Source organism: Rattus norvegicus, chromosome 16, assembly GCF_021556685.1.
Source record: "Rattus norvegicus strain SHRSP/BbbUtx chromosome 16, alternate assembly SHRSP_T2T, whole genome shotgun sequence".
NCBI lineage: Eukaryota > Metazoa > Chordata > Mammalia > Rodentia > Muridae > Rattus > Rattus norvegicus.
Genome location: NC_141549.1, coordinates 55,721,279 through 55,743,776, shown reverse-complemented (window position 1 = coordinate 55,743,776; position 22,498 = coordinate 55,721,279). Strand labels below are relative to the sequence as shown.

Sequence of the window (22,498 nt, the reverse complement as noted above, 5' to 3'; positions counted from 1 at the left end):
TGACAATGGTGGAATTAGGACAACTATCTAGTCCCAAAATCTTCAGCCTACAATTTTTCCTGCCTATAAGATATGCTGGGGTAAGATGGAGCAGAAATGGAGGGAGTGGCTAACCAATGACTGGTCCAGTTTGAGATCCATGACATCAGAAGGAACTCACATTACTTATTATATTCTGCTATACTTTCAGACAGAAGCTTAGCATAACTGTCATCAGAGTCTTCAACAAGCAATTGATGAAACAGATGCAGAGACCCACAGCCAAATATTATGTGGATCTTAGGAATCCTACAGAAGAGGGGGATAGAATATGGTTTCACAGGGACTGAACATCCAACCAGCGGACATGCATGGGACTGATTTAGGATCCCTGCACATATGTTACAGAAGCGTAGCTTGGTCTTCATGTGTCTCCTAACAGTGGGAGCAAGGTCTGTCTCTAACTCTTGTTTCCTGTCTTTGGAACCCTTTGCTCCTATTAGACTGAGTCCTCTAGCCTCCGTAGGAGAGACTGTGCCTAGTGTTCCTGAAACTTGATAGAGGGAGGCCTTCCCTTTTCTGAAAAGAAATGGAGGAGGAATGGAGGAGGAGAGGGAGAAGGGTGAGCCACTTCATGGAGAAGAGGGAGGGGAAACTGTGATCCAGGTATAAAATTAATCAATTAATTAATACAAAAAAGGAAAGATGAGATTTATGACTTTTAATTTTTGAAAACACATCATCTGTCTGACTTGCCCTTTTTTCCCCTTAGTTTCTAATGATTTTCTATTTAAAATGGTAATTTTCTCTCACAAGATGACTTGCTTGACTAGAACCTTGTGACCTTGATGAAAGACCGTGATGACCTTAAAGGGAAAAAATTGCTTGTTTTTATTACCTCACTGCTTGGCAATTCATCTTTGTAGCTCAAGTATCGATTATCAGTATTCCAACATCTACACATTTGTAGATAACCAGCTATTGATAAATAAAAGGCTCATTAGATGTAGATACGACAGTCCTTTTCTTCCAAAATAAATGTTCTGAGGGTGGATTTTTATAACTTATTTGTACAGAAAATGTGAGATGGAACCATCTATATAGTGAGGTCCTATGATTCCTTACAAAAATGCCCATTAATGTCTGTGTGCTTTCTTTTTCCTTTTGTTTTATTTTTACGTTGTAGAGCTTTTGTTTCATCTCCTTCATTCATGAGCCCTCCTTGGTACACTCTACAAAATAAGACAATTTATAGAATCTTAAGAGACCAAGATTTGTGAAAATTTTGCTTGAAAAAAATCACTTAAAAGCAATAGAGCAAACTTTAAGGTAAATTCTGATTAATTATTTTAACTAACACAATGTATTTTAATCATATCATTTCTCCTTCCCCCACCCCTCCAAGATTCTTTAAAAATAGGAACTAAAATGTTTAAGTTCACAACTTTACACCTTAACTTGATATCGTGGGGAAGTTGAAATTTTGGGATTCTTCAGTTTTTTCCCAGCTAACTGTTCTCCCTTAAAGAGCCTTTGCATTCATTTCTCAATTCTTGTGCCTCTGACAAAAGGATGCAGAATGCTGAATAGAATAAAGGTGGCTCATCAAAACACTGAAATGACAGGCAGAGGTTTGTTTTTCCACTTTTATATGTACTACAGAACCCAAGACTAGTGTGCTCCTGCAGGAAAAACTCTACTAGTACATTGGGTAGCATGATGAACTTCCTGTGAAGAGATCACATGTCCTAGATATTCGCTGTAAAAACCATAAGAATCTAAGAACCCAAAACAGTAGCAAAGAACAAAGGGTGTGCTTAAAACCCCCTCTGTATGCAAACAAAGCATGCTACCACTGGAAACATAACTGTTGGTGGCCTACCATATCAATGTTGACTGCACTCTTGCCTCTAGAACAACATTGACCCCATTCTTGTCTCTAGAATAATACCGAGCTCTTTCTTTTATGGTGCAAAAGCGACTCTTGATTCAAAAGTCCTAGGATTAACCAGAAGGATTTGATCGGCCAAACAAAGGTTACTCAACAGAAAACCAGTAGTTTAAACTGTGTGGGTGGGGCTTGTGTTGTACATGATGTGTTGAGGAAGGGAGTGTGCCATAACATATACATACAGGTCAGAGGAGAACTTTGTGGAATCAGTCCTCTTTCTATCTTTATGGGGGTTCCAGGAATAGAGCTCAGGTCACCATGCTTGGACATAGGAAGGTCTTTTACCCACTGAGCAATGGTGCTGGCTACTACTGGCAACTTATAAGAAAAAAAATCTGGGCTTTTCTGCCTGTACCTGGAGCTGACCCCATCCCACAGCTTTCTGTACCCAAATCCCATGGAGGAGAGAGCTGGACTCTCAGAAGTGTGGACAATCCTGAGAGCTCAGGGGAGACCGCCACTTCTGCTCACATTCCTGGCCCAGGAGGAACCTGCCTAGAGCCCTCTGGACACAGCAACCTAGGAGCAGTCAGGGACAGGATCCTTCTGGTCTCTGCCTGCACCCAAAGCTGAAAAGCAGTCCCCAGGAGCACTGACATATCTGAGAGCAGAGGTAAGACCACCACTTCTTCTTCAAGGGACCCGCCTGGAGCCCTCAGGGCACAGGAACCCAGGAGCAGTCTGGGACAGGACTCTTCCAGTTTCCACTGACCCAGTCCAACAGCTCTCTGCACACAGATCCCTCTGGGAAAAAGTTGGTCACTAGGAGTGCCAACACACAGGTTTGCAGGAGGGTCAAGCCACTGTCAGAGACACCAAGGCTGGCTAACACCAAAGACCACCAAATGGTGAGAGGCAAGTGCAAGAACCTAAGCAACAGAAACCAAGACTACTTGGCATCATCAGAGCCCAGTTCTCCCACCAAAACAAATACTAGTTATCCAAACACACCGGAAAAGCAAGATCTAGATTTAAAGTCACATTTTATGATGATAGTGGAGGACTTTAAGAAGAACATAAATAACTCCCTTAAAGAAATACAGGACAACACATGTAAAAAAGTAGAAGCCCTTAAAGAGGAAACATAAAAATTCCTTAAAGAATTACAGGAAAACACAACCAAACAGGTGAAGGGATTGAACAAAACCATCCAGGATCTAAATATGGAAATAGAAACAATAAAGAAATCATAAAGGGAGACAACCCTGGAGTTAGAAAACCTAGGAAAGAGATCGGGAGTCATAGACACAAGCATCACCAAAAGAATACAAGAAATAGAAGAGAGGATCTCAGGGGCAGAAGATACCATAGGACTTGCAATCCCATAATAACAATACCAACCAACCAGAGCTCCCAGTGACTAAACCACTACCCAAAGAGTACATATGGACAGACCCATGGCTCCAGCTGCATATGTAGCACAGGATGGCCTTGTCAGGCACCAATGGGAGGAGAAGCCCTTGGTCCTGCCAAGGCTAGAACCCCAAGTATAGGAGAATGTCAGGGTGGGCACGTGGGAAGGGGTGGGTGGTTGAGAGGCGAACACCCTCATAGAAGCTGAGGTTGGTGATACGGGGTTTATGAATGGAAAACCTGGAAAGGGGACAACATTTGAAATGTAAATTAAAACATATCCAATTAAAAAAAGAAAAGAAAAAATATCTATATGTGCATTTATACCATTAATATAATAACTTCATATGCCTATGCTTCCTTTTTAAGACATTGATTGGTTTTGGTTGGGTTTTGGGGGTGTTTGTTTGATTTTTGTTTTTGTTTTTGCTTTTGAGACAGTGTTTCTTTGTGGAGCCCTGGCTCTTGTGGCTAGCTTTGTAAACCATCTCAAACTCACAAATACCTGCCTGTCTCTGCCTCCTGAGTGCTGGGATTAAAGCCATGAGCCGCTACCACCCTACGAAGAAATGGATTTTTACTAGGAGGACAGTTCACATTTTTCTGTCATATACTTACCAGTATTGGTTCCTCAGCCTGGATAAGGACTTTTATTATTCAGAGTCACAGGTCATAACCTCTGGAAGGAATCTGAGCAGCAGGCCCAGAGATCACAGTCTCTGTCAGCAAAATCCATACAAGGTTTGGAGTGGCATATGCAAAGGGTTCTCCTTGAAGCATCCTAATGTCAACTTTAGGCTTTCTGGTGAAGAAAAATTAGTTATACATAAAATATGGTCATTGTGCTAAAGCGTACACATACACAAAGGATTTCGAATATCAACTGTTGGTGTGACGATTCAGCTTAGTGGTACCGTGATTGTGTAGCATACACAACATTCTAGGTTTGAGCTCTAATCCCTCAAAGGAAACTCAAGAGTTAGAATAGTTCAAATCTTTTTGTCGTTTCTTGGCTGCAAATGCCTTCCTTCATGACCACCTTTTGAGAGAGGAGATGTTAAACTCAGGGCTTTGCACACAACTCCCAAGGAAACTATCACTTCAGTCTAGATGACCTTTTACTTTTTAAGTTCTTTTATTTTAACTTATGTATGTGTGTGAGACTACGTGAATTTGTGCTCACCAGCTGCGTGCATAATCCCCTGAACCTAGAGTTGAGGTGATTTCAGGCCACCATGTGAATGCTGGGAACCAAACCTGGGCCATCTGCAAAACTAGTAAGTCCTCTGAAGCACTGAGCCGTCTCTTCTGCTCTCTTTTAACTCATTTCAAAAGACAAATAGCACCGTAACCCTAGCTGTATTCATTCACATCCAATGTTAAGGAAAACAGCTGTCTCCAGGGTACAGATGTCTCTACTGTAAAGTATTCTATCCTTAATCCCAAGTTTGAATAAATAAATACCAAGAAAAATTGCTAGCATGTTCTTGTCTTCTTCACTCTTCTATGGATTTAACCTGAGGCCTTGGGCATGCTGGCAGATCCCTAACCTTTTGCTTGGTGAAACTTTCTGTTATTTTTTTCTTCCTTCCATCCTTCCTTCCTTTCTTCCTTTCTTACTTCTTCTATTTCTTCTTCTAATTCTTCTACTACTTCTATTTCTTCTTCTTCTTCTTCTTCTTCTTCTTCTTCTTCTTCTTCTTCTTCTTCTTTTCTCTCTCTCTCTCTCTCTCTCTCTCTCTCTCTCTCTCTCTCTCTCTCTCTCTCTCTTCTCTCCTCTCTTCTTTGCTTAATAAACTAGACTTTACCCATGAGTTGGAGTTCGAAGTGACTTCATGGTGAATAGCAGTGTAGAGGTCAGAATAAAGACATGGCATTCAGGTGGAGATTGCAGGCAGAGCTGAGTCTCCAGAGAAGACGGGGTTTCTTGTGATCAGCCGCACTGCAGTGGGAAGGAGGCAGAGCCACAATCTCCAAAGGTTTAGAATTTCTTTAGTCTTTTAGTAGTGGTGCAGTGGCAGAGAAAATTGTTCAGCAGGTTTCCTTCCAGAACTAGTTTAGTGATCACAACAGCTGATTAAGGGATAAAGAAGCCAACGCTGTTGGTGAGACTTACACTAAACTCGTAAGGAGGGAAACCTAGGACGAAAGCCCTAGGCAACCTGTTAAGCTGAAAGCAACAGAAAGGAGCCAGAGTTTACAGAGACAGGGTGTCCACACAAGGCAGGGTGCACACAGGAAGGTTTGATTAGATGTCAGCTGTTGATCTCTCAGTTGCAGAACTGATACTACAACTGCACTCACATTGTCACAGGACCCTGTGAGACGGATCCTCCAGCACCATCCCTGAGCAACGTGGGAAAGCAGGGATGCCTAGCTATTTGGTGTGGCCTCCTTTGCTCTCTAAGACCAGCAGCTGATTGTCAATCAACTCTAAAAGCGGCTTTCCCCAATGCTGGGTCACTGACAGCCTTGAAAGTACATACGTTATAGAAACGAGCATGTCCAAACCTTCAACCAGCTTTAAACCAAAGGTTTAGCCTCTAAGGGCATAAAGTTAACTGGAAGTCGGCTTTGCACAATCATAAAAGACTGAATTAAAAAGTGAGAAACATGAACATAGCATTTGCCGGAAAAAGAATGTATAATCTCTATCCCCCACAGTTCAGATCCAAAAACAGAAAGAGCTGACCCCTGCCAGCCCCCATCTTTAAGAAGAGTTTCCGTATATCATTTTGAATGCATTGCAGGATTTATCTTCAAAGAACATCGTCAGATACTCCATGGGAAGGAGTTCTAAATTTAGTCAGGATTTTCCTCTTATAGTTTATTGGTGACTGAAACACTAGTAAAAGGCATGAGGAAAATACAAGCTTGCTTTGAAGCAAGTATATTTATTTTAAAAGAAAAAGCAGCTAGGAATTTAGTACCATAAGGTTCCGAGTGTTGGAATTGTGTAAATGAGCAGTTTTCAGTGAAGCTGCAGAGAAACTGATGGGGGAGCATCGAATCGCTTTTAATGCCATCTACTTGTCCCACTGAAAAGTGATGATGATAAATGTTTGGAAGAAAGAGAGGAGAGGAAAGAGAAGGGGGGAAGAAGATGGAGGAAGAGAAGAATTAGGGAGGCAAGAAATGGGAGAAGGAAGGAAAGAAGAGGGAGAGAGGGAGGGGGAAGGAAAGAGTACAGTTCACCAAGGATCTATTTAGACTTTCTCTCTGCAACAGTGCTTTGCCATAGCATTAAGGGGCACTAGAGCATTCCACCAAGGCTCAATCAGGAGTTACTCAGACTGCCACCCAAGTCTGTTCAATTAACTTAACATTTTTTTCATTGCACCAACACTATTAGAAGGGATTCATTTTATGGACTGTGAGATGGTAAAAGGAATTATTATGTTGCCCACATCAGTAATGTAGACTGAGAAACTGCAGCACTTAAGTGCCTTCCACACGCAGTTCACAAATTGAAGAACAAACCCTGTCCTCCTCCAGCACCTTGACAACCCTTAGGCTTTCAACACAGCAAGAATGTACACAGAAGCAAAATCAGCCCTGGCAAGAAGGGTTGCAGGAAGTCTGGAAGATTACAATGCAGAGGGGAATCTTCAGAGGCAGACCCCTGGACATAAGTCTTGAACATGGCTTCAGCACCAAAGATATCAAGGCAGCTGCTTTCAGGGACCAGAAGACTCTCAGGTGTGGGTGGGTGTGCTTTTTTCTTCCTAAGTAAGTATACACACACCCCTGACACACACATTTGTGCACATACATGTACACACAGACACATCTGGTGCCCTTTTTCCCAATATATACAGACAGAGGATTAAAAAATCAACCCAGAGAGAACAGAGAAGCATATATGTGTACACACACACACACACACACACACACACACACACACACTTAAAAGAAAACAAAAGCTAGCTAAGAACTGTGGAGTTGGAAAATGGTGTAGATTTTACAGGATAAAGGCTGTTGTATGGAAGCGGGTTTTGTTTGGTTTGCCTTTTTCCTTAACTCACTTAATAAATATTGACTGATGTTTAATGAACATAGACTTGTCTGTCACTATAATTGCAAACATAGTTCACTCTCACACAACAATGTGACATTCTAGAATAGAATTCTACTTCATTAGACTTACTGTGTTCTTACAGTCAAAGTTGGTTTCAGTGGTTGGGGTAATGGCTCAGTCCTCTACGGGCAAAACACTTGTCATTCAAGATGAGAACTTAATGTTACATCCGTAAAACCTACCTCAAAGGCAGACAAAACAGCCCAGCACTGATAAAGCCGACAGGAGTATCCCTGAGTATTGCTGGACAGCTACTCTAGCTGAATCCCTGAGTATCTCATTCAGTAAGAAACCTTGTCTCAAAATACCAGGTTAGAGAAGAACTAGAGAAATCAGGTTAGAGAGCAACTGAAGGTGGCATCCAGTATCTATCTCTACCCTTCACATGTGTGTGCAGACAAATACATCCTCCCCTCACAAATACGCATACATACATATGCACATTCAAAGTTTATCCATAGAGTCCCCTTCTTGGCCAAGTGAACCTCTAAATAGTACTGAATAGGTCAACACTATTGGCTGCTAATTAGTTTCCAAGGGACCTGCTAATGATGAAAGAGAAGGTCCAGTCCCATGAATGAAGTTAGAATGGGAACTGGATAGTGTAAAGCTGCATTGTGATGTAAGCCTTTACAGAAGCACACCACACGAATAGTGCCAGAAGCACAATGGTAAATTCTGTAGGCAAGCACATCGAGTCACTCATGTCAGACATGCTGGAGCTACTTAGATGATGGGGAAGAATACTGGGGATTCCACACTAGGGAAGAGAACAATTATGCACTGGAGCAGAAGGAGCCCATATACAATATATACTCAAGATGCACACACGAAGGAGGGCATACCACAAGGGACATAGAAGGAACTATAGGACTATAGTGAAGTATTAGTACTTTATCACTAGACAAGAATATCATTTCCCATGTTGATACATAGCAGATACCAGAAGGAACATTTTCTTTCTATTCCTTCAACATAAAATGCACCCGACATTGATCCAAAATGGACAACGGGGAAAGGTAAACTCTCATTTGCTGACTAAGAAGCAATATTACTATAGATATGAAAACAGATTAGTGAATTTGCTTTATATCGGTAATCAACAAAGTATAAGAATAACTAGTCTAGGAGCCATGTTCTTGTTCGTGTGATTCAGAAGAAGGAATGTATATAATACACACCTTCAGCCTTTATCTGTTCTTACTATCAATAGTTATTACGTAAAACACTCAACTTAGAAGTCTCAAAAGGTCTTTCATGTAGCAAACCAAACTAACAACCTAATATGATATTGCATATCAGTCTCCTGATTGGGACTGCATTGGCTTTGTTTTTGTCAATCTAACACAAGCTAGAGTGATATGGAAAGAGGGAACCTCAATTGAGAAAATGCTTCCATAAGATTGGCCCATCCATAGGCAAATCCATTGAGCGTTTTCTTGATTAGTGATGGATATGGGAGGACCTAGCCCATTGTGGGCTGTGTTAGCCCTGAGCAGATGGTCCTGGGTTATATAAGAAAATGTGTTGAGCAAACCTCAGAGACCAAGCCAATAAACAATGTCTTTCCATGACTCCTGATTCACTTCCTGTCACCAGGTTATTGTTCTACTTGACCTGACAGCAGTAGAAACCCTAAGACACCTCCTAACCCAAAATGTTTCCACCAACTAGAGACCAAATGTTCAAATATATGACCTTATATGGGCCACTCACATTCAAACCACCATAAATGATCTTGACCACAGCAATAAAAATTGAACTAATTGAACACTAGTCTAACACAGACTCTTATTCTCCAAATTGGTTCAAGACTTCAAAATTCTGCAAATATGTCTAAGATGTTTAACTGTATCTTTCCTTTCTATGAATGCTCTTCCATGATAAATTTCTATAGAATTGTTCTGTGTTCTATGTTTCTATTTCATAATTACATCATTATATATACTAAAAATATTTACATTTAGGGAACACTAGCTTCTTTGAGTCATCCTGTTTTCTCATAAAAATACTGGCCTTTCCTGAACTCAACCGAGCCATGAAATACAGACTATAATTGAGGCATTTTAAAAATTGTTAGTAAACAGTACGTCTAACCTTATGTGACTATAATTTCTATGAGAAGCCCTAACTTAGTTGATAGAACCCTGACTGAATTGCACTCCTGCACAATAAATGCTTATTTTTCTTCCCCTTGCCCACAGAGGGGCTGATTACCTTGCAAAGCATTGCCGCAGCGGCTCAAAGTTCCCAGATGCATAACAAATCACATTCGCTTCTTGGCCGAAATAGCAGGAACTTTCTGATTAGAGATGGTATCTGATACACAGTGGGCAAATGATAAAGTGTAGGGATCATTTGCAAAATGAAGCGGCAGGGGGGTAAGAAACTGTGGTGATCGGGCAGCATTTTGGAGATAAGAATATCAGGTGCAATTAGCATTTCTACTATCAGGGTATCAGGAGGGAGCAGTCACCACAGTTCTGATGAGGAGAGAAGGGGGCGAGGGAAGCAAAAACTGCATGGAAAGTGTACTTTCGATTCCCAGTGGTTCCCTCTACTGGATAGACCAAGTACCAGTACTAAGAGCAAGAGAGAGAGATTTAGGAAGAACCTCTGATTAATCCAAAAGCACAGAAGAAGGGGGAGAAGGTAAAGTTAGTCCTGGAGAAAGAAAAGGAAGGTGTCCTATGTGACAGAAGAGCTTCAAATTAAGACATGGAGTCTTATCCCTACCCTGAATACACCAGCAACTAGTTGATTTTGCATTTCAACTTTTCAGCCTGATACCTGGTCTGATGAGGTGCTAATCCTCTTCCAGAGTTCATCCATTCGTTCTCATTCTTTGAAAACATTGTTCTATGAACGCAGCTAAGTGGTAAGGAAGATAGTCAGGGTACAGATACTTATACACATAAATCTGGACAGGGAGTTAGCTAGAGTGAAGGGAATCTGGCGCTAGAATGGTGTACCATGATTTGCTCTTTCAGACAAACTGTGAAATTCATTGTCCAAGCACAGTACCTCATATCTGGTCTGAAATCCTAGCACTAGGAAGGCTGAGAAAGGAGCATTAAAAGTTCGAAGACAGCAGGAACAACAGAGTCCAATGCCACACTAGACCTATGGAATAAGATTCTGCTTCCAACATCTCCCCAAAAGCTAATGATGAAAATCGTCATCATCAACATCGTCGTCACGCACACTATTCTTAGTAACTCGTCATGAACACTGTTTTCTGAAGAGTCTGAGTTTTAACAGAAGGGCCATTGATTTACTCATAAACAGTTTGAGCGTGTCACAAGCACAGTTGACGTATTGGATTCCTCGGAGCTCTCAGAGCTTTCGTTGAATCCTAAAAACAAATTCCTTAACTAGAATCGCTTTCACTTTTGTGGTTCTGTGCCCCCTCATTTACATGAGCCATAAGCTAATTTGTGACAGCCTTAACTACTTATATGCAGGCATGTTTTTGTGTTCTCCAATAGCCTAGTATGTAGTCTCACATCTCACAGCAGCTCATGAAATTATTTTGCCAATTCAATCAGCATCTTTAGCACAGATTATTTGGCTACAGTTATCTCTCATTTTCTAAAATGGCTATAATCTTAAAAATTATTTCAAGTATTTTGACAAGACAGCATTTTTCTGCATTGAAAGAGTCAACTCGTTCTCTGAGATGAAATCTAAAATTGATTTTGATGAAACTCTTTAGGCACACCAGCCCATGGCATCCTGAGTGTATATTCTAAATATTTCTCCAAAGGCAGTTTCCAGACATGTGGTCTGAACAGTGTTATCATCTACAAGATGCTTTTCCCGCTCACTCCTTCCTCTGAAATGTAACACATCAAGTAAAGAAGGCTGGAATAATAATATATAAGATTGTTTCATGTTTAACTAAGTTCCCGTGTCCATGGACCTATTTTTCTGGCTGAAAAACAATAGCTCTCTATGGAAGGGGTAGTATGCTAGGGAAGTTGTTCTCAACCTTCCTAATGCTGCTACCCTTTAATACAGTTCCTCAGGCTGTGGTGACCCCCGCCATATTTTATTTCCTATTTTATAATTGTAATTTTGCTACTGTTATGAACCATACCTGTGTTTTCTGATGGTCTTAGGTGACAGTTTGTGAAAGAGTCCTGTGACTCCTCCAAAGTGGTCACAACCCACAGGTTGAAATCTACTGTTCTAGAGTTTTCCATGAATTCCATCCATATCAAGTTAAATCCTAAAAAAAAAAAAAAAGAAAATTTAAATTATTACATACTATTGATATGTTGGTACTATCTCTCAGATTGTCTTTTCTACTTTTCTCCATACACCCCTCAAATAAATTAAAAAAAAATCAATGTTTGATTGATAAGTACAGCAGTACGTAGTACTAGAATGGATGTTGGGTCCCTGTTCTTCAGTGTCTCCATCTAGTCAAAGATGCAGCTCACTTAACGAAGCCTGCCAAGTATCCTTGTTGCCTGCAGGCCTGTGTTGAGTAAGGTTGTAAAGCTACACCAAGCCTCAGCAGGAAAACCAGCAGGATCGATTTGAAACATCTGCCAAGGGAGGTTTGCCTAAGGAAAGTGGGACGGTCCTGCTTGGGTCATTCACAATATGTGCAGGAGGCCAGAGAACACTGCTGCAGACTCTACCTACAGCATCTGGTATACAACTGACACATCTGTAAGTCCAAAGCCAGAGTCACACATCAGAAAAGTATCTTTGGATTTGGAAAAATCAAGATTTTACATTTAGGCAAATGAAAACAAGAAACCATGGTCTTAATTCTGATCCTTTTCAAGATGTGAGTGTCAAGCGCATCTGCAAAGTACACAAAGAGGCAAGTTTCATCAACACTGAAATTGAAAAGCTTCTAAACCACCGGTGAAACAAGACTTTTCTAAGGCAGTCTTTTGATTTTTGTGGGTTTTTTGTTTTGTTTTTTGTTTTTTTTATTTAATTTCTTCCTTTCCTCTTCGCTGGAATGAGTTAGGTGGATCAAGAAACCTTTCAATGGTTAGAAGACCAATAGTGAAACTGGAGAGATGGCTCAGTGGTTGAGAGCACTGACTGCTCTTCCAGAGGTTCTGAGTTCAATTCCCAGCAACCCCATGGTGGCTCACAACCATCTGTAATGGGGATCCGATGCCCTTTTCTGGTGTTTCTGAACACAGCTACAGTGTACTTATATACATAAAATAAATAATTTGTTTTTAAAAATGATGATGTTAAAAAGAAAAGAACAATAGAAGAGACTAATTCTCTTCTACTAAAACTCTTCAAATTATAACTTCAAATTTATAATCTGCAGATTATAAGGTACATTAGACTACTAACTAGACATTTTACACATGCACAATGAATATTTACAATCTTTAAATTAAAGAATATTTTGTTTTTCATTTTTTGTATTGGATATTTTTATTTACATTTCAAATGTTATCCCCTTTCCCTATCCCATCTCCTCTCCCCTTCTTCTTTGTGAAGAATATTTTCATGACACAACAAGATCCTTTTAACCATACATGCTCTGCAGGTAATAGCAGGCATTGGATTTGAAATCAATTAGGCAAGTTCGTTTAATATAACATTGCCAAAACAGTGCAAGCCAATCTTTTATTTTCTTCTGAAGTGAGGAGAACATCAACTCCGTATGCTTCACAAACCGGTTCAATTTAGATAAAGATACATCATTGCCAGAGTGAACTCAGTTTCCACATAGAGCATGTTCTCTGGTGGCAGAAATGAAGCTGACTCTTTGGTCTTCTCCTTTCCTCTACTTGCAAGTACTTTTCTGGACCTTTCAGCCCTTACTAGGATAATAAAGACTTCCTTAAGAAAGGAAGTCTGTGGCTCTCAGACAAAAGAGATGCCCTGGAGAAACAGCAAAAAAGTGGTCTTCAGTGGTACTCATTCATTTTGTTTCTTATGAAAGCATTGACGTTGATGGTCTAAGGCATGTACAAAGAAATAGATTTATTTCTCAGATGCCAGCAGACACCTTTCTCTGCTAATAGCCCCCATTGGGAGTCAGAAGTTGTCTTTGGGAACCAGGGTACACATTAGTTGACAAGATCAGAATTTGTCTATATCACAGATGTTATTTTCTCATTTATTGTCCAAAACAGACTCCCCAGTAAAACATTTCACTTACATATATATATATATATATATATATATATATATATATATATATATATATCCTTAAGAATACCATGATAGCCAGTTTTGGGAGATCAAATACAAAGTAGGGAATAGTGACAACAGGATGCGTTTTATTGTAGTTGTGATCTTTGTCTTGGTTTTGTATTTAAGCATGTGATGACTACTCTCCTAGTAGCACCACTGGTAGATGACAGACAGGAAGTCAATTAAAAGTAACCACAAATAGATTCTTTGTTCTAATGGAGATTTAAACCTCTGGATTTGTCTATTTTTCTATTCATTTTCTTTCTATGATGCTTACCAATAGGTATTGCTTTTGTAATAATAAACTAGCAAAAAGAAATTCAATAAAGAAAACTTTAGTTATGGAAGCTTTGTATGATTCAGGCAGTGAGAACACAGAGAATGCACTGGGGAGTCTCAAAAAAGAAATAGCTCTAAGACTAGGGAGGATGAGGATCTTCAGAGAACAGTGTTCCGACAACCCTGAACTGTCCACATGCCCCACTGAAAAGACACTGCCCTCACTCTTTTGTATCTAAGGGACATGTGTCCCCACAGGTATCTAAATTCAGGGCTTGTCAAGCACCTTAAAAACCACTTTCATAGGCCCAGGAACATTCTCCTATATACATTCTGATTTTTAACATTTTACAATTACTTCTTGAGGTTATTTTTCTTAGTTTCAGTTATCAACTACACATTTCCTAATGGAATTTCTGTCAGCACCTTTCCATCCTTGCCTCTCCATCCTCATCCCAATACAAAGTCAAATTGGTTTATTTTCCTTAGACCATTATCAGTATCTAGAACTTCTATATTAGAACCATGTAAAACTCTGTTGCCCCCTGATGAATATAACACGCATAATTTCTTAACCACCTTAATGGACTTAACCCTCATGATATAATTATCTCTCAAAGGACACATTCCTTAATCCACTGTACTAGGGATGGGAGTTTCAAAATGGGAGTTTGAGAAAAGGGACATATTTAGCTGATAACATGAAGCTTCTCTGCTTTTGATGAGAGAAGGACTAAGATGAGGCTGTTATTACTAAGGCTATCTGGAGCGTTTCCATGAGCATAGATGAAGGTAACGGGCTAATTTACAAGAGCTGCAGTAACCCAAGACAACCATTCTTCTTTAGGTAGCTTTTAGATGACTTCCGAGCAGTCCCACTCTGTGCATCTCCATCTTGGTTCCTAAGCTCCCATAGACCATTGCTCAAAGCATGTCCTAGGCAGCAAACCATAAGCCTTTCCAGAACAATAAATAAGTAAGTAACAAAATACATATGACAGTCTAAATCTAGATTTTAAATGCAAACAGATTCTCTCCAGGAAACAGAGTCTTTGGGGAAAGTTTATAGCAATAAGAAAGCATAGCCGTTTGGCTCTTCACAGCTACGGCTTGAACATTTGAGTCTAGAATTTCAGGACATAAAATATGATAAAAGAGCTTTCAAGAACTAAAGGAAAATATTTTCCAAAAATTGCTTACATGTAGGTATATGAAGTTAATTATATTTTATATAACACACATACACACATATTTTATTGTTTCTGGTTCTGTTTCTATTGAGAATTCAAACTAACACACTCCTCACAGCAAAATAAAAATAAAAATCTACTGTAATTTTTAGGAAGCATTTTCTACACTTCTTTTACAACTTGGGTTAAAATAATTTCTGGGCAAATTGTTTCTGTGCTCAGACCAAAGCAAGGTCATTTTTTCCCATACTGCTCTAAAGAGCTGGCAGGAAAATTTAACATTTCAATGGGGATTCATGTTTTAAAGCCACAGATTGAAAAACGAAAGTGTGTTTATGAAAAGGTTTGGAGATAAAGAAAAAGAAGGGGAAAGAAAAGCCATTATAAGAATTGTTGTGAGTAGTCCAAGTCACCCACTTTTAAAGCTTCTTACAAAGAGAAATGAGCTCTGTTCCCATACTGATCCTGTAACAAAATTCCAATATACAAGAAAAAAACAGCAATGCTAAATAAATACCATTGTGGGTGATATTTGATAAATGTGTGTTTCATGGCAATTTCACATTGTAAAAATGAGTCTGAAATGCAGACGAAATGGGATTAATAGCCCAGTTTGAAATGTGGCATCTTGTAAAGAGGCTGACGACCATCAAAAGTGTGACTGTAACTCTGAATGAGCCACTCTCCATAGAAAACACTCATAGTTCATTATTAACTATGATTACTTAATAGCACTGGTTTCTTTTCTTGCTTTTGTCTCTTGATGTCATTAATATCTTGTTACCAAACATTATATATGGTAAGAACTACTTAGGAATCTCATGTGGGAGCAATTCTATAATGTCAAGTGTAACTGTAAAACATTTATGAGCCCACACTTTCTCAAAGGTACCTAGATAATAAACTAAGTAATCTTACTAGACTGGTTTAAATTACTGCTCTGTAGTTCACAGTTCTTAGGAGACTAGTTGTTTGTTTGTTTGTTGTTTGTTTGTTTGAATCTGTGAAAATATATCGCAGGATGATAGTAAAAACTGGGTATTATGCAACAGTGGACATGCCTGGCATGTGCTATGAGCTTGGTAAGCATTGCCCATGGTTATAATGACCTTCTCACCAAAAGGCTCCATCAGTGATCATAACTGCAGGACCCTTCAGCTTGTTTAATGTTGGAGACATCATTCTAGCCTGTCCTGGACATTAGGTCTACATTTAATGATATGAATGCCCAATCTACTGTGCTAGTGTCAAACAAATGTTTGCTCTTACTGGTTAGTACAATCTATGTTCTCTCTTCATCTGTATTCTAACAACCACTGGCTTCCTACTGAGTGTCAGACACTCTCATGTTTTTCTCTTCTGTTACCAGAAGGTCCTAAGACATTCAATCGAAACTCCTACATCTTCAATATTTTCCAGTCAATCGTTCTGTGTTTGCACTCACATGAATGCTGCTGTCTCTTCCATGAAGCCATCTCCTTTTACTTCTATGCTCCATACTCTCTTATATTCTTGCAAGATGATTTCCTCTCAATTTGTATGCTACCCTTCTTTGTTAAGACTCAGTATTGTCGTGGATCAAAAGTTTTTTTTGGAGAAAGAAATTTTGTTTCACACATCTTTTATTCTTCTCTATTATGTCATGATAATTTGTGCAGGGTGCTCAAATACTGTTTGAACTGGGTAGCAAACTCCAGTAGTAAGACAATATTGTAATATATTCTATACCAGAACTGATATTGCTTGCATCATCCTCTTGGACTTGATGATTCAACTTTACTTGATATCCAGCTGGTTAGTTCTCAACAACATTGACCGTCTGTAGATTTTTGAATGTGATAATAGGCAAGGAAGTTACCAGTATGTAGAACTTGTTTGTTGAATCCTCACGTTCATTATGTTTTCTGGATAAATGTTAATCAGATGTGATATGGGACATTGCTTCTTCCTTTGGCCCAGGTGGCTTTATTGAGCCTGGTATTAATGTGTACATCTGGAGTCCTCATCTCCTTCATGGCGAATGTCCAGATTTCTTTGAGTGCCCGAGGGGCATGCTTCTTAAATCCTACTCCATGGATGCACTTGTGAATTTTGATGGTGTATTCTTGGGTCGCCACCTCCTTGATATCAGATCAGGCCTTCTTGCCACCCTGCTCCATTCTGCTGGGTCCAAGTTGGAAAGGCTACATTGATTCTAAGTGTTCAGTGAGAATAAAAACTCTCTCTAAGCAGAGCGTCTCCTTACCTAGAGGGCTGGTAACTGTTCTTGAAATATTTTATTTAGTTCCAGATGATTTTTATATTTTTTCTCCTTAACAAAATTAATTTATATTAAATCATATGCTTTAAAACCCAAATGTTTACAGTGTTATCTCTATACCTGGACCATGTTAAATCATATTTAGTTCTTATTTTCTTTAAGTTTGATATCTGCCCATTGCTACTGTCATAGAGTAAAATTAATTGATTTTTATCATTGGGAGAATTGAGCAAGAGTGATAGGGGAAAGAACTTGAATACTACATCTTTACATGAGTCTTCTTCAGACAGGGAATTCACTATAATTAGCATCCTCAATTGTGGAAATTCAGATTCTAGTAGGTCTAAAGTATTACACAGCCTGAGTCATCTAGCTCATAGTCTATTATCTGTTCAAGACTAACATTTACCAAAACACCAGTGACCATATTCATAGTGGTTCCTCCAAATTCTCTTTAGGTAAGCAAAATATATCCATTTCAAAGGGTATATGAATAAAACGATGATTGCCCAAGAATTCTCCTCCTTTGTTCTTTCCCGACTCCTCATTGCTTCTGAATTATTTGAAAGTCCATCTCACCTCGGGATAGGACCTTTTCAATAAACTCACTTACATGAGCTAAACTTCAGCTTACAAAGAAATAGGAATGAGACTCGGGAGAAACCCTTAAAGGAAAACAGTCTACATACAAAGAATTTACTAGACTTGCTTTATTTTCACTAGACATCTATTTTATAATTAGCATCGTCTTAGACAGTGTTCTATTGCTGTAAAGCGACACCATGATTGCAACAGCTCTTATAAAAGAAAGCATTCAATTGGGCTGGTTTCCAGTTCAGAGGTTTAGACCATCATGGCAGAGAGCATGGCAGTGTGCAGGCTGGAAGAGGACCTGAGGCTGGATCCACAGTCAGCAGGAAGAGAGAGACACTGAGCTTGACTTGGGCTTTTGAAACTCCTAAGCCCACCCCAACTGACATATTTTCTCCAACAAAGCCACACCTCCTAATCCTTCTCAAGTAGCACTTCCTGATTACTAAGCTTTCAAATAGTGAGCCTGTACAGCCATATTTATTCAAACCATCAAGCCATCTACATGTAACGATCTGCATTTTCCCAAACAGCCGATTAAGTAAAAATAATAAACTAACTGAAGAAGAAAATAAGTACATAGGGAAACACTTAAGTGTACAGTGGAGAGGTAGGTATAAGAAAATATCTTGGCTATTATTCACTTGGTCTATAAAAAATGATCAATCTGTGAAAGAATGTTCTAGAGCAATGGTTCTCAGCCTGTTGCAACCCATTGAGTGTTGAAGGACTGTTTTATAGGGGTCACTAAGGACAATTAGAAAATACAGGTATTTACATTATAACTCATAACACTAGCAAAATTATAGTTATGAAATAGCAATGAAAATAAATTTATGGTTGGGTGTCACCACAGTCTGAGGAATTGTATTAAAGGGTCACAGCATAGGAAGGCTGAGAACCATGACTCTATAGGCTACTCTACATGTTACCTGGAGAAAGCTCAGAAAAGAGAGGTAAACCCTAAAAATAGATTCAGAGGACAGTAAATATTCTTTTGAAAACACTCCTTTCCATAAACACACCTTTGCTTCTGAGACTGACGTGATACACTTCCACAGAGCTATGTATCTTATTTCAAGTGTTAAATAAAGCTTTAATTCCACAAGAAAATTATAGGACACTGTCTAATTTAACCAAAAATTCCTCATGTTAGTTCTAATATTTTGTGTGTACCTTTCCTTTTTATGCATTGGAGTATGAAATCCTTAATAATAGGAAACATTCCTTGTAGTTAGGAAATATGTCTGAGATTGAGGACTGCATTTACAGGTAGTGATTGACTCCTGTGACATTTATAAAAATCCAGACACACACACACACACACACACACACACACACACACACTTACTGAATGGTGCTCCTCACAATGATTACTTCCTATAAGGTGATTTAAGAGACTGAGAACAAAATTCAGTGGGAAAGATACTCACAGGTATGAGCCCATGTCATGCCATTTAGAACACAGAAGGCAACTAGGCCATATATGTGTAAGTCAATGCTTTAATTAATAAACACTAAAGTGAATGTAAGCAACAGCTGTAGCTTTTCATGATATCATTTCTAGAATGATTTTAAACATTAGGACATAGAAAGGGATATCATTCTAAGTTCAATCCATTTCTTTCCTGCAGGATTATTTATTCAATAAATATTTATTGAACACTTGTACATGTGCCAGTGAGTCAAAACAATTTGATGAGTTCTGCCTATAAGCTGCTTAAAGTCCAAGGACTAGTATATGTTACTGCTGGGTAACACTGAAAAGATTGTTCAGAAAACCTTTAGAATTGTTTTAATAAAAGACTGTCATATCAGAGCAGAGTAAGTCGAGCCTTTAGATACAAATGCCTTATCTGGAAAATGCTAGTATGATTCACCCAGAAGCTATATATAAATTTCATCTTCTGAAAGGTCTGCCAATAACCCAAGCGTCATGCAAATTCAGGATGTTCATGGCCTTAATTTTCAAGCAGGCAAAATAGCACTTTGTTTGCAGTGCACTTGTTTCAAAAGTTAATAAAAATCACCAACTTTCTGGCCATGAAGGTTGGCCTGTGATGATCTGTCTCTCTAATGCTGACAGGAGCCATCCAAACATTAGCATCATTCCCTCTAAACATGAATTAATATTCGATTCAGGATTCTCAAAGCTCTTCATCACCATCACTCAGCGACTTATCAGACATTACTTTTAATCTATCTTTCTGAGCACACTGTCTGATCTACACCTTCTGGAATTAATATGTTCATGATGCTGATGTTAGTATTTGTATACAAGAGATTTATATTGTGAGGTATGAAATATGACTTTCGATTGTTAAATCTAGTTAGCCATTTATCTGAATGGCCAGTATCCTCCCCCAAATGCCCTTAATCCCCACCCTTGGATCTTTAAAGAAGCAACTTTGAAAGTGTCACTGGGTAGCATTTCTTTTGCACATACACATTTTCATTATTATTGGATTCATGAGAATTGCACCTAAATTTTGTTAGTTTACATTTCCTTCCAATGTTTAATAATATTTACAAATAAAATTCCAAAGATTGCCTCACTGGCAATTCTGGGAAACATTTAAAGAAGAATCAACACTTTATCAGACTCTTCACACAGAAAAGAAAGGCTACCTCCCAAGTCTGTGATGCTGTCAGAATTAGACTGATGTCAAAGCTTCACAAATGTATCACACACAAGAAAGAAAACTACATAGGAGTGTTCCCAGGGCTGAAAATGCCAGGGATCCACCAGAAAAGAATATATGAAACCCATGCCCAAATGGGAATGATCCCAGGAATAGAGGTAGCTTGATGTGCAACAATTGATTAATCTACCCCATCGCACTGATGTAACAAAGGGGAATATGGGTTTGTCTCAACCGGTAAGGGGGGAAAAGCACTTAAACAAAAGCAAAGTTTTCTCATAATTGTAAAAACAGAATGAGATAGGAAACAGCGGGGAAGTTACAAAGGACATGTATGAAAATCCCACAGCCAACACCACAATCCATGGTAAAAGACTAAAACCTTGGCTCCCAAAAGACGAGCAGCAGGAGAAGGGTGCTGCTTCCGGCACGCCTCCTGTTCTGCATTGCCCTGAAAGCTCTGAGCAGGGCAATCAGTGAGGCAAGGATTACCAGGCATGCAAATCACAGAAGACAAGTGCAAGCCATCACTGCTTGCATATGACATGAATATGAATATGTCAAAAACCTTAAAGAGGCCACACAAAAAGGCTGTGAGCTGTGACAGCAAGCTTAGAAAGGTCGCGGTGCTCAAGAACAAAAGAGAAGCCCACTGTATGGAAATAAACTAGCAGTTGATGAACAAAACATGTAAGAAGTAACACCATTTGAGAGAGCATTAAACGTGGTAAAATAGTGAGAGATAAGTTTAAGCAAGCAGGGATACACTCCGCTTTAAAATAAAGGAGATTAGCAAAAGAAATTAAAGGCAGAAAGAAATGGAGATGTGATATGTGTTCATGGATTGGAAGATATAATGTCAAGATGGTGATGATTTCTAAGAGATCTATACATTCAACTGTTAAATTCCTAATGGTTTTTTTGGGCAGAAATAGAAAAGCTGATTGTGAAGTTTCTAGAGACCATGAATAATCAAAGCAATGTTATAAAAACAAGGCAACATGATTGGATTCACATTCTCTGATTGCAAAGTATTCAGATTTGTAGTACTCAGCCCAGTATCGTCCTGGCATAAAGATGGGAACATAGAGCAATATAATAAAATAAAGAGCCAACAGATGAACCCTTGGATATACATTGGAATGGTTCTAACAAGAACAGTGAAGCCCATCATTGGGAAGGAATAACTCTTCAGAAATGACACTGAGACAACAGGACACACATCTACAAATGAACAACACTAAAGCTTTCCTTTATAACACACATAGAAACTAAGTCATGGTGGGTCAGAGCACCCATAACCTAAGCATAAAGGTTAAAAATCTAAACTACTTTGTAGAGAATATAGGAATAAATATTGATTACCTTAGATTTGACCATAAAGTTTTAAAAAATGGCATCAGAGATAAGGGTAACAAGATAGGGGAGAAGAGAAAGGAAAAAAAGGTAGGAATAAGAGAAAGTTCCTGCAAATTATGTATTTGATGAGGTCTAACATCCACTACAAATATGATTTTCCAGAAAAACTTACAACTTAACAATAAAAAAATCCAACTTAAGGAAAAGAACTGGGTTGGACTTTTTCCCCCAAAATATAAAAGGGGGAAAACCAGAAGAAAAAAATCCCAAATCATTTGGTAGTGGGAAAATGTAAATAAAAAATCCACAGTGACAGCATGTCTTGCCTACAGCATAGATATGGCAATAACTAAGAGCTAAGCCTGATGGTGTTCCCTGTAAGGAGGCTGAGGAAGAGAGACCACATTCTGGGAATTCCAAGCCACTCTGCTATTTATAGCAAGATTCTATATCAAAAAAACAAAAAAACAAAAAAAAACCAACAACATAAAACATAAAGCATACAACAAAACCAAAAAACATACTTTAACCTTGAAACAACAAATACAGGAGAAGCTGTTGAAAAATTGGAAAGTTATATGTCGTTTTTATGTTGTTTATACAAAGTGGCATAGCCAGAAAATATTGGGC

General features: G+C 38.9%; 1 protein-coding gene and 1 long non-coding RNA gene across 1 annotated transcript in view; both read right to left on the bottom strand.

Annotated features, from left to right (window-relative positions):
* The window catches only part of Erich1 (glutamate-rich 1), a gene marked incomplete at its 5' end in the record, with an annotated part of 52,793,804 nt that overhangs the window by 27,920,587 nt on the left and 24,850,719 nt on the right, over nt 1–22,498 (bottom strand).
* The window catches only part of LOC108348398 (uncharacterized), a 119,670-nt gene that overhangs the window by 14,719 nt on the left and 82,453 nt on the right, over nt 1–22,498 (bottom strand). The window contains exons 4-5 of the long non-coding RNA XR_015639923.1: nt 11,461–11,592; nt 3,902–4,085 (exon numbers count right to left, since the gene is read on the bottom strand). This is a non-coding gene — a long non-coding RNA (uncharacterized LOC108348398). The remainder of the gene's footprint in view (nt 1–3,901; nt 4,086–11,460; nt 11,593–22,498) is intronic.